The sequence below is a fragment of the Choloepus didactylus genome, chromosome 4 (assembly GCF_015220235.1).
Source record: "Choloepus didactylus isolate mChoDid1 chromosome 4, mChoDid1.pri, whole genome shotgun sequence".
Taxonomy (NCBI): Eukaryota; Metazoa; Chordata; class Mammalia; order Pilosa; family Megalonychidae; genus Choloepus; species Choloepus didactylus.
Window position 1 is genome coordinate 157,660,471 of NC_051310.1, and position 10,459 is coordinate 157,670,929.

At 38.6% G+C, this 10,459-nt stretch overlaps 1 protein-coding gene across 1 annotated transcript in view; it reads right to left on the reverse strand.

Moving 5' to 3' along the window:
- The window catches only part of MYH7 (myosin heavy chain 7), a 53,249-nt gene extending 42,905 nt beyond the window's left edge, over positions 1-10,344 (reverse strand). The window contains exon 1 of the mRNA XM_037834572.1: positions 9,672-10,344. The gene's annotated coding sequence lies outside the window, so the exon portion shown is untranslated. The remainder of the gene's footprint in view (positions 1-9,671) is intronic.
- Positions 10,345-10,459: the final 115 nt, after the last annotated feature.

Sequence of the window (10,459 nt, forward strand, 5' to 3'; positions counted from 1 at the left end):
TTATTCTAAGTTTCACAGGTCCACAGCCAGAGGAGCATTTTGCCTTAGGATAGACCATAACTGTTACTGATTTTGATACTTTTTACTTATTTATTGTTACTGAAATGATTTTTAAGCTTTTGAGATATTGTAATGGAAGGAATGTATTTTGCATATGAAAAGAACATGTCTTTTTGAGGTTCAGAAGGTGGTGTGTGCTGGTTTGGAGCTGTTATGTACCCCAGAAAAGGCCATGTACTTTTTTTCCCTCTGTGGGTTACATGACTTTAAACAACCATTCACAAACATGTTTGCCTTTAATGCATCACTGATACTTATAACCCCATTAATGAACCATAGTCACACATGACCATTCCCATATCATTAAGATCACCCTCATTATCATATCTGTACATATTAGATTATCATTCCCCCTTCACTAGCTTCTGTCTATTTTTAGGCCTCCTGTATTCTACATTATAAGACACTTATTTTACATTTTTCACAGAGTTCACATTAGTGGTAACATACAATATTTCTCCTTTTGTATCTGGCTTATTTCACTCAGCATTATGTCTTCAGGGTTCATCCATGTTGTCATATGTTTCATGACCTCGTTCCTTCTTACTGCTGTGTAGTCTTCCATCATGTGTATTTACCACATTTGGTTTTTCCACTCATCTGCTGAAGGACATTTGGATTGTTTACATCTCTTGGCAATTGTGAACAATGCCGCTATGAACATAAGTGTGCAAATATCTGTTCATGTCACTGTTTTCAGATCTTCTGGGTATCTACTAAGAAGTGCAATTGCTGGATCATAGGGTAACTTGATATCTAGTTTTCTGAGGAACTGCCTGTTCCAGTTTGCTAATGCTGCCATTATGCCAGAAATGGATTGGCTTTATAAAGGGGGTTTATTTGGTTACACAGTTACAGCCCTAAGGCTGTAAAAATGTCCAAACTAAGGCATCAACAAGATGATATCCTCACTGAAGGAAGTCCAATGGCGTCTGGAACACCTCTGTCAGCTGGGAAGGCACGAGGCTGGCATATGCTGGTCCTTTGCTCCCAGGTTGTGTTTCAAAATGGCTTTCTCCAAAATGTTTCTGGGTTTGTGTCTCTTAGCTTCTTTAGCTCCTGTGCATTTAAGCATTGGGGTCCTCTCTTAGCTTCTCCAGAGCAATCTCTGGGCTAGCATCTCCAAACATCTCCAAGCATCTCCAGCGTCAGTGTCAGTGTCAGCTCTTAGCTTCTCTCCAAAATGTCTCCCCTCAGCTGCTCTGAGCTCCTTCTGTTTGTGAGCTCTTTTATGGGACTCCAATAAACTAATCAAGACCCATACTGAATAGGCAGGGCTGCATCTCCACGGAAATAATTCAGAGTTATCACCCATATTTGGGTGAGTCACATCTCCATGGAAACAATCTAATCCAATATCCCACAAGATTGGATTAAAAGATCATGACTTTTCCTTGAGGGACATAATACATCCAAACCGGCACAATGCCAAACTCTCTTCCAGAGTGGCTGTACCATTATACAGTCTCACCAGCAATGAATAAGAGTTCCAATTTCTCCACATCCTCTCTAGCATTTGCAGTTTCCTGCTTGTTTAATTGCAGCCATTCTTATTGGTATGAGATGCTATCTCATTTTGGTCTTGATTTGCATCTCCCTAATAGCTAGTGAAGATGAAAATTTTTTCATGTTTTTTTTAGCCATTTGTATTTCCTCTTCAGAGAAATGTCTTTTCATATTTTTTGCCCATTTTACAATTGGGCTGTCTGAACTATTGTCTTTGAGTTGTAGGGTTTCTTTATACATGCAAGATATCAGTCTCTTATCAGATACATGGCTTCCAAATATTTTCTCCCATTGAGTTGGCAGTCTCTTTACCTTTTTGACAAATTCCTTTAAGGCACAGAAGCTTTTGGTTTTGAGGAGTTCCCATTTATCTATTTTTTCTTTTGTTGCTTGTGCTTTGGGTATAAGGTCTAAGAAGCTACCTCCTGTTACTAGGTCTTGAAGATGTTTCCCTACATTATCTTCTAGGAGTTTTATGGTACTGTTTCTTATATTGAGGTCTTTGATCCACTTTGAGTTAATTTTTGTGTAGGGTGTGAGGTAGGGGTCCTCTTTCATTCTTTTTGTTATGGCAATCCAGTTCTCCCAGCCCCATCTGTTGAAGAGAATGTTCTGTCCCAGTTCAGTGGATTTGGGGGGCTTATCAAAAATCGGTTGACTATATATCTGGGGGTCTATTTCTGAATTCTCAATTTGATTCCATTGATCAATATGTCTATCTTTGTGCCAATACCATGCTCTTTTGACTACTGTGGCTTTATAATAAGCTTCAAAATCAGGAAGTGTAAGTCCTCCCACTTTGTTTTTCTTTTTTTAGAACGTTTTTAGTAATTTGAGGCATTTTCCCTTCCAAACAAATTTGATAAGTAGCTTTTCTAAGTCTGCAAAGTAGGTTGTTGGAATTTTGATTGGAATTGCATTGAATCTGTAGATCAGCTTGGGTAGGGGATTGACATCTTAACGATCTTTAGCCTTCCTATCCATGAATATGGAATATCTTTCCATCTCTTTAGTTCCCTGTTCTGGTTTGCTAATGCCACTGGTATGCAAAATACCAGAAATGGATTGGCTTTTATAAAGGGGGTTTCTTTGGCTACAAATTTACAGTCTGAATGCCATGAAAGTGTCCAAGCTAAGGCGTCATCACGAATATACCTTCACTGAAGGAAGACCAATGGCATCTGGAAAACCTCTGTTAGCTGGGAAGGCATGTGGCTGGCATCTGCTGATCCTGGGTTGTGTTCCAGCTCCTCTCTCAGCTTCTCTGCATTCTTCAAAATGTTGCTCTTGGGGAATTTTGTCCTCTCTTAACTTCTCCAGAGCAAACTCTGGGCTTGTATCTCAAAAGTGTCAGCAAAAGTTTGTTTTTAAAGGCTGTCTCCAAAATGTCTCTCTCAGCTGCTCTGAGGTCCTTCTGATTGTGAGCTCTTTTATAGGACTCCAGTGATTAAATCAAGACCCACCCTCAGGAAAATGTCCAAATCAAGTCATAATCAAAGTGATGCTTCCTTCCTGAAGACTGGCTGCCACATGGTAAGGTGCATGGTGGCATCTACTGGTCTCTCCCTTCTCTTCTGGGTTTTGTTGCTTTCAGCTTCTTGCTTCAGTGCCTTTCTCTCTCTCTCTGTCTCTCTCTGTCTCTCTCTCCATTACATTTGCAAAGGACTCCAGTGGGAGTATTAAGGCATCCCGAATGAGATAGGTCACACCTTAACTGAAGTAGCCTTGTCAAGAGGCCCTACTTAAAATGGGTCCACACCCACAGTATTGGCTTAAATTTAAGAACATGTCTTTCTGGGGTACATACAGCTTCAAACCACCACATTCCACCCTCTGAACCCCCAAAAGACATGTTCTTTCTACATACAAATACATTCATTCCATCAAAATATTCCAAAAGCCTTAAGTCATTTCAGTAATAATATTAACTACAAAGTTTCATCAAAATTGGTTACAGGTGTCCTGGGGCACAATTCTCCATCTGCGGACCTGTGAAACCTACAGAATAAGTTATCTGCTCCCAATACATAAAGGAGGGACAGGCATAGGATAAACATTTCCATTCCCATAAGGAGAAATTAGAAGGAAAACAGGAGTTACAGGCATATTTATTCATGTAAGAACTTAGAATTCTTTTGAGTGCATAGGGTCAAGGGTTATCTGACCTATATAAGCTTGTACACCTGCTGGTTGAATCTCAGATGCTAAATCCTGGAAGGCAAAGGCTATTTGGACTGACCCAGAAAGGGACCTATAGAATCCTTTGTCCCACAATATATCATCACATCAGGGCAAAGAAAATCTTAAAAGTCTCCACAAATATTGATGAGAGAGTTTTAGGCCTCATATTAAAGAATTAACCTCAAAAGATCACATTTGCCAAGAACAAAATTCTGACAAAAATATAAGAGTGAGGCAAGACAGAAAGCTAGCTCTTTTATATAAACTAGTGAGTTTTGTGTTTTCACGTTTTCTGTGTTTTTATGTTTGACTCAATGAAAATTTTAAATTGAAGCTGTACGTTCTATATTTGAGTCTGTCTGTGTGTTTGACATATGATATTTCTTACCTCCAGATGGTATTAGCAAGCTATGTTACAAAACTCCTTAAAAGAGCTCTATTCAAATTGGCTGAAAGATAAATAAGTGTTTATATATAAATTAACACTCATGTACCGGTTTGGATATATTACATCTGTGCTGATTTGTATATATTATGTCCCCCAGAAAAAGCCATATTCTTTAATGCAATCTTGTGGGGGCAGACATATCAGTGTTGATAAGGTTGGACTCTTCTGACTGAGTGTTTCCGTGGAGGTGTGACCCATCCAACTATGAGTGACACCTTTGATTAGGGTATGACCTCTTGATTGAATGTTTCCATGGAAATATGGTCCCACCCATTCAGGATGGGTCTTGATTAGTTCACTGGTGTCCTATAAAAAGAGCTCACAAACAAAGGGACCTCCAAGTAACTGAGATTGACATTTTGAAGAGGAGCTGCAGCTAAGAGAGGACAAAATGCCCCAAGAACAACATTTTGGAGAACACCATTTTGAAACGCAACCTGGGAGCAAGCGGACACCAGCCACATGCCTTCCGAACTAACAGAGGTTTTCTGGATGCCAATGGCCATCCTTCAGTGAAAGTACCCTATTTTTGATGCCTTACCTTAGATATTTTATGGCCTTAAGACTGTAATTTTGTAACCAAATAAACCCCCTTTATAAAAGCCAATCCATTTACAGTGTTTTGCAAAACGGCAGCATTAGCAAACTGGAACAATGTCCCTCCAAAAACATGTTTTTTAATACAATCTTGTGAGGGCAGATTTATTAGTATGTTGATTAGGGTGGAAATGTTTGATTAAATTATTTCCATGGAGAAATGGACCCTGCTCATTCAAAGTGGGTCTTAATTAAATCACCGGAGTCCTATAAGAAAGCTCACAGACAGAAGGAGTGCAGAGCAGCTGAGAGAGACTTTTGTAGAGATGCTTAGGAGCTGACAGAGATGCTCAGAGATGCTTGGAGTTGAAGACAGAAGGAACTTTGGAGACGCTAGGATAACGATGCACAGGAGCTGAGAGAGGAGCTGAAACACAGCCCGGGACCAGCAGACGCCAGCAACGTGCCTTCCCAGCTGACAGAGTTATTCTGGATGCCATTGGCCTTTCTTCAGTGAAGGTATCCTCTTGTTGATGCCTTAGTTTGGAGGCATTTATGGCCTTAGAACTGTAAATTTGTAACTTAATAACCCCCCTTTATAAAAGCCAATCCATTTCTGGTATTTTGTATAACGGCAGCATTTGCAAACTGGAACAATTCCCCAAGTCCCAGAAATTCAGGAAAATGAACTTCTAATACTTCCAATGTAAAAAGAGTAGTCCTAGAACTAAACCCAAATGTTTAAAAAAAAAATCAAGTTCACGTAATTTAGGTAAGCCTTTGGCAAAGAGAACAAGTTTAATGTTGTTAGCTAAATAAAAGCAACTATGTCTTCTGAATTATCAACAATAAGTACAATGGTAGGATACAATTTTATTCCACTTGCCTATGTTCTTCCCAAGTTTATACAGGTTTGCTAATCAAATAAGCCAACATTATGTCTGCTATATGTTTAAAATGATTAAAAAATGTAAATTTGAGTTTAACCAAATGGAATTATTATTCTCACAAACTTTATTTCAAGAGTATTTGTGTTTTGTAGACTATTGGCTTGAAGCCAGTTTCCAAGATTGATATCAATCAAAAGCAGTGGGTTCTCTGCCAAATGCACATAACAGCCAAACCATGACACTGGGGTTTCAAAGAGAGAGAGAGTTTAATGCTAGGTGTTAAGCAGGAGATTAGATGGCCTATCAGCCCCCAAAATCTGTCTCCCCTAATCTAAGGAGTTCAGGGTTTTCACGGATTCTAATAAGGGATTAGGGGTGGAGGTGTTACCATTACAATAGAAAGTATACAGAAGGCTGAGACCAGGCTAGAATGACATTATAATAGTTAATATAAACAGGGCTGAGACTAGGCTAGAATAACCATCATAATGGTAAGTGTAAACAGGGCTGAGCCTAGCTGAGTTTCAGTAATTTCAGTAGTAACTTCTGCCTATTTCACTATATAGAAAGAAAAACATTTATATAATGATTCAGTAATCATAATCATTTGTTAATTTCTTGGTTATAAGATCTTTTTGTTAATTTAAACATGTGAGGTATGCATGGTGTGTTTTTGTTAAGGAAAAAGAGGGTAGTTTTGTCCTAAAGTAAAATGACTGGTTGTTGACTGACAAACAGGAATGTGTAGGACAAAACCTGAATAGATATAGAAAGATGTAGAAGGTTTGCAGAAAAGGAATTTGATTTGTCATAGTCGACTGGCTAAGATATGATAGATTTATAAGATTTTAAAGAGTTTTCTTATCAGACAGTATCTTCATATCGTCAGACAAAACCAGAATTTGTTTTTTTCTCTGTTAAAATGCAAAATGTTCTTGGATTATTGGTCTGCTCCTAGTACAAATTTGTAAGTTTTTCTTAACCATCTGAGTAGTCTGCCTAGAAGGCAAAGATTCTGCATCATATCAGAATGATCTCTTATGCTTTATATTGACCTTATTATCCTTCATTGTTTCAGAGAACAAGTCTTCTCACTTTTGAAAGAACTGTCACTGTTTTTTTTTTTTTACAATCATATTAACTCCTCTATTTACTTTAAAAATCTTTCACTGTCATGTTGGTTAAATAGGGAACCAAATATTGTTTCACAGTGACCCATGACCTCATTTAACAAAATGTTCCAATCTGACAACTTTTTTTTTTTAAGAACAGCTTTCCCCAACAACCTGACAACTTCTGATATCTTGCCTTCCCCAAATCAAAATTTAAATGACGTCTTCTTCGTCTTCTTGATCTCAAACTTGTCTTTGGGATTTTCTGGAGGGCCCTTGGAAAATGACAAAGGATTTGTTCTTTCACCTTGTAAAAAAAGAGGTGCTAGAAATAGGTTTATTTGATATGTTACGAGTTGCATGGGAAGTGTCAAATTAAAAAGAACTTTCTAATTTTCTGTTGATTAAATTTGTATGGGTAAAATGTCATTAAAATAAATATTTCAGAAATTATATAATCTTCCTAAAGATATGTCAGTCTTCTCACTTCCAAGAGATATCTTAGTACTGATCTGCTTCATATTAGAGAACAGTTCACTGCTGTTGGTCATAATTCCAGTTATTCTTGAAAAAAAAATGTTACATGCTATGAAAACAACCAAATTCCCTTCTTAATTGCATTATTTTTGTATTGAACACTGTATTGTAAAATAGCAGTACATTAACCATGGCCATTTTAAGCCTTTTGTCATCTACAGATAGTTTTTATTCTGATACTTCCCTGAAAAATACTTGTAATCTGATTTGGCCGGAGTGCTTCATCTTCAACAAAAAGGACTGTCTCAGAGACCCATGGAAAGGACTATTCCAGGTGCTCTGGGGCACAGGTTTTTAATGACATTGCTTAAATACTCAACAATAAAAAGACAGCCCAATTAAAAATTGGACAAAATATTTGAATAGCCATTTCTCCAAAGAAGATATACAAATTACCAATAAGTACATACAAATATGTCATTAGGGTAAAGCAAATCAACACCACAATGAGATAACATTTCACACATTTTAGGATGGCTATAATCAAAAAGTGGACAACAACAAGTGTTGGTGGGGATGTGGAGAAATAGGAACTCTCATTCATTGCTGGTGGAATATAAAATGGTGTAGCTGTGTTTTGGTTTGCTAAAGCTACCATTATGCAAAATACCAGAAATGGATTGGCTTTTATGAAGGAGATTTATTAGTTCACAAATGTCCTTAAAAGTGTTCAAACTAAGGCATCAACAAGAGGATACCTTCACTGAAGAAAGGCCAATGGCATCCGGAACACCTCTGTCAGCTGGGAAGGCACTGGCTAACATCTGCTGGTCCTTTGCTCCTGGGTTGTGTTTAAAATGGCTTTCTCCAAAATGTTTCTGGGCTTCTGTCTCTCTTAGCTTCTCTCAGCTCTCTGCTTGTCTCTCCTGGGGCGTTTCTCTCTCTAAGTGTCTGGAAATCCTCTCTTAGCTTCTCTGGGGCCAACTCTGGTCTTTAGCTCCTGTGCATCTTTACTTGTTCTCCCAGGGCCAACTCTGGATTAGGTTTCTTAGCTTCTCTCCAAAATGTCTCTCTTGTCTTCTCTTCTACATGAGCTCTCTTAAAGTACTCCAATGAACTAATCAATGGTTGGATGGGGTCACACCCCCATGGAAATGATCTAATCAAAAGGTCTCACCTACAGTTGGGTGGGTCACATCTCCGTGGAAACATTCAATCAAAAGGTTCCACCTAATCAAAAGACCAGTAAGTCTGCCCCCACAAGATTGCATTAAATAACATGGCTTCAGTAGGGGACATAATAGATTCAAATCAGCACAAGCTGCTTTGGAAAACAGTCTGGGAAATGGTTAAACACAAATTCACTGTATAATCATATATATATATATATATATAAACCTAAGAAAAATGAAGCATGTCCATAAAAAGATTTGTATACAAATGTTCACAGCAGCATTATTTGTAATAGCTCAAAAGTGGAAACAACCCAAATGCCTATCAACTGCTAAATGGATAAACAAAATGTAGTATATCCATACAATAAAATATTCAGCAATGGAAAGTAATAAAGTAATGATACATGCTATAACATGAACCTTGAAAAGATGATGCTAAGTGAAAGCAGCCAGTTACCTAACCACATATGTAAGATTTCATATTTATGAAATGTCCAAAATAGGCAAATCTATAAGGGATGCAAAGTAGATTAGTTGTCACCTAGGGCTGGGGTGGGGGGTATGTGGTTGGGGGAAAAACTGGAATGACTGCTAACGGGTCACCACCTTTTGCAGGTGATATTGATTGTGGTAATATCTACACACCTCTGTGAATAGATTAAAAATCATTGAATTATACCCTTTACATGGGTGAATTGCGTGGTATGTGTATTAAATATCAATAAAATTACTAAAAAATGCCTTCAGTATATATGTGCAAACATTTATGGCACTCTTGAAAGTAATAGAGGACAATATATTTAATGATCTCCTGTTCTTGGCCAGTACTTGTGGGTTAAGTCATGGAAAAATTTTACAAAGATTTACTGTACTCTTAACTCCAATTCAAGAGTTTCTTGTAAGAAAAGGAATGGTTGACAAGTATTCAATAAACAAAAACAAAATAAGGCAGTGTAATTTGTTTTTTCACTGTTATCACAATGCATGTAATCAAACTAAATTTGGTGTCCCAAGGAAAGGAAAAGCCTATTTATGACCTAGCTAGACAGGTATGAGAATTTGTTGAATTTAAATTTTTATAATACAAATCCTGATAAACAGTAGAAAAAATACTGTTTAATTGACTGCATAGACTGTCACAAGCCCCTGAGCTTCCAGACTAGGCCTGAAGCAGCAATTGTCAGATGCGTGGGGACTGGATATCCATCTGCCTTCTTCTTCTCGAGTTGAGAAACCAAAATTTTCCTACACTGGCTGCTAAGATCCAGAGTTATTCCTTCCTTACCTCCAGAACAGGGCTCCAAGTCAGGAGATCTGATTTCTAGTCCGAGATATGTCATTGTGAGACCAGAAACATCATTTGCCCTTTCATTGCTTATTTCCTAAGGCAGATGTTGGGAACATTTAATATCCATCAACCTTATTTCACCAGGATATGAGAAGCTTGAGTGCGCTGATATTTTCGAAAGTGTTAAGAAAAGATGAGGCGTGGCATATTGAAATATGCATAGTGTGGGCTTGAACCAAGTTCTGCTGAGGACTTGTGTGATCATGGGCAAGTCATGGCAATCTGAACTGATTTCCTCACGTGTAAAACCTATTCCCTTTCATGTCCGCCAATGGTAGGAGTGTTGTGGGCGGTATCTGTGGGCTTGTCCACAGCGACTTTCCGGTGTGCGCCTGATGAGGGCCAGTATCCAGCAGTAGGCATCTAACCACTGGTTCTGAGATTCTCTGCCTCCTCTCTCTTATTTGTAGAGAGTCGAGTGACCTGTCCATGATGTCACAGGAGTAGTAACACAGAATAGATCCAAGGGCCATGGGGTCGGTAAGGAATCTCTCGCGACCCGCTCTTGAGAAGCAGCCAGGAACGGGCGTCCCCACAACGTGACCACCTCAGAGCAAAGCCTAGGCCTGTCACCTAGCGGTCAGGTCCGGCAACGCAAAGAAGGAGCCGAGAGAAAGACTGGTTACTGCGGCATACAGGAGCCAATACACTCTTCTCAGGTCTCTCTGCCCACTCTTTTTTCCATTGGGCCGTTTGAACTGTCAATCAATTGTTTTCCCAGTTTT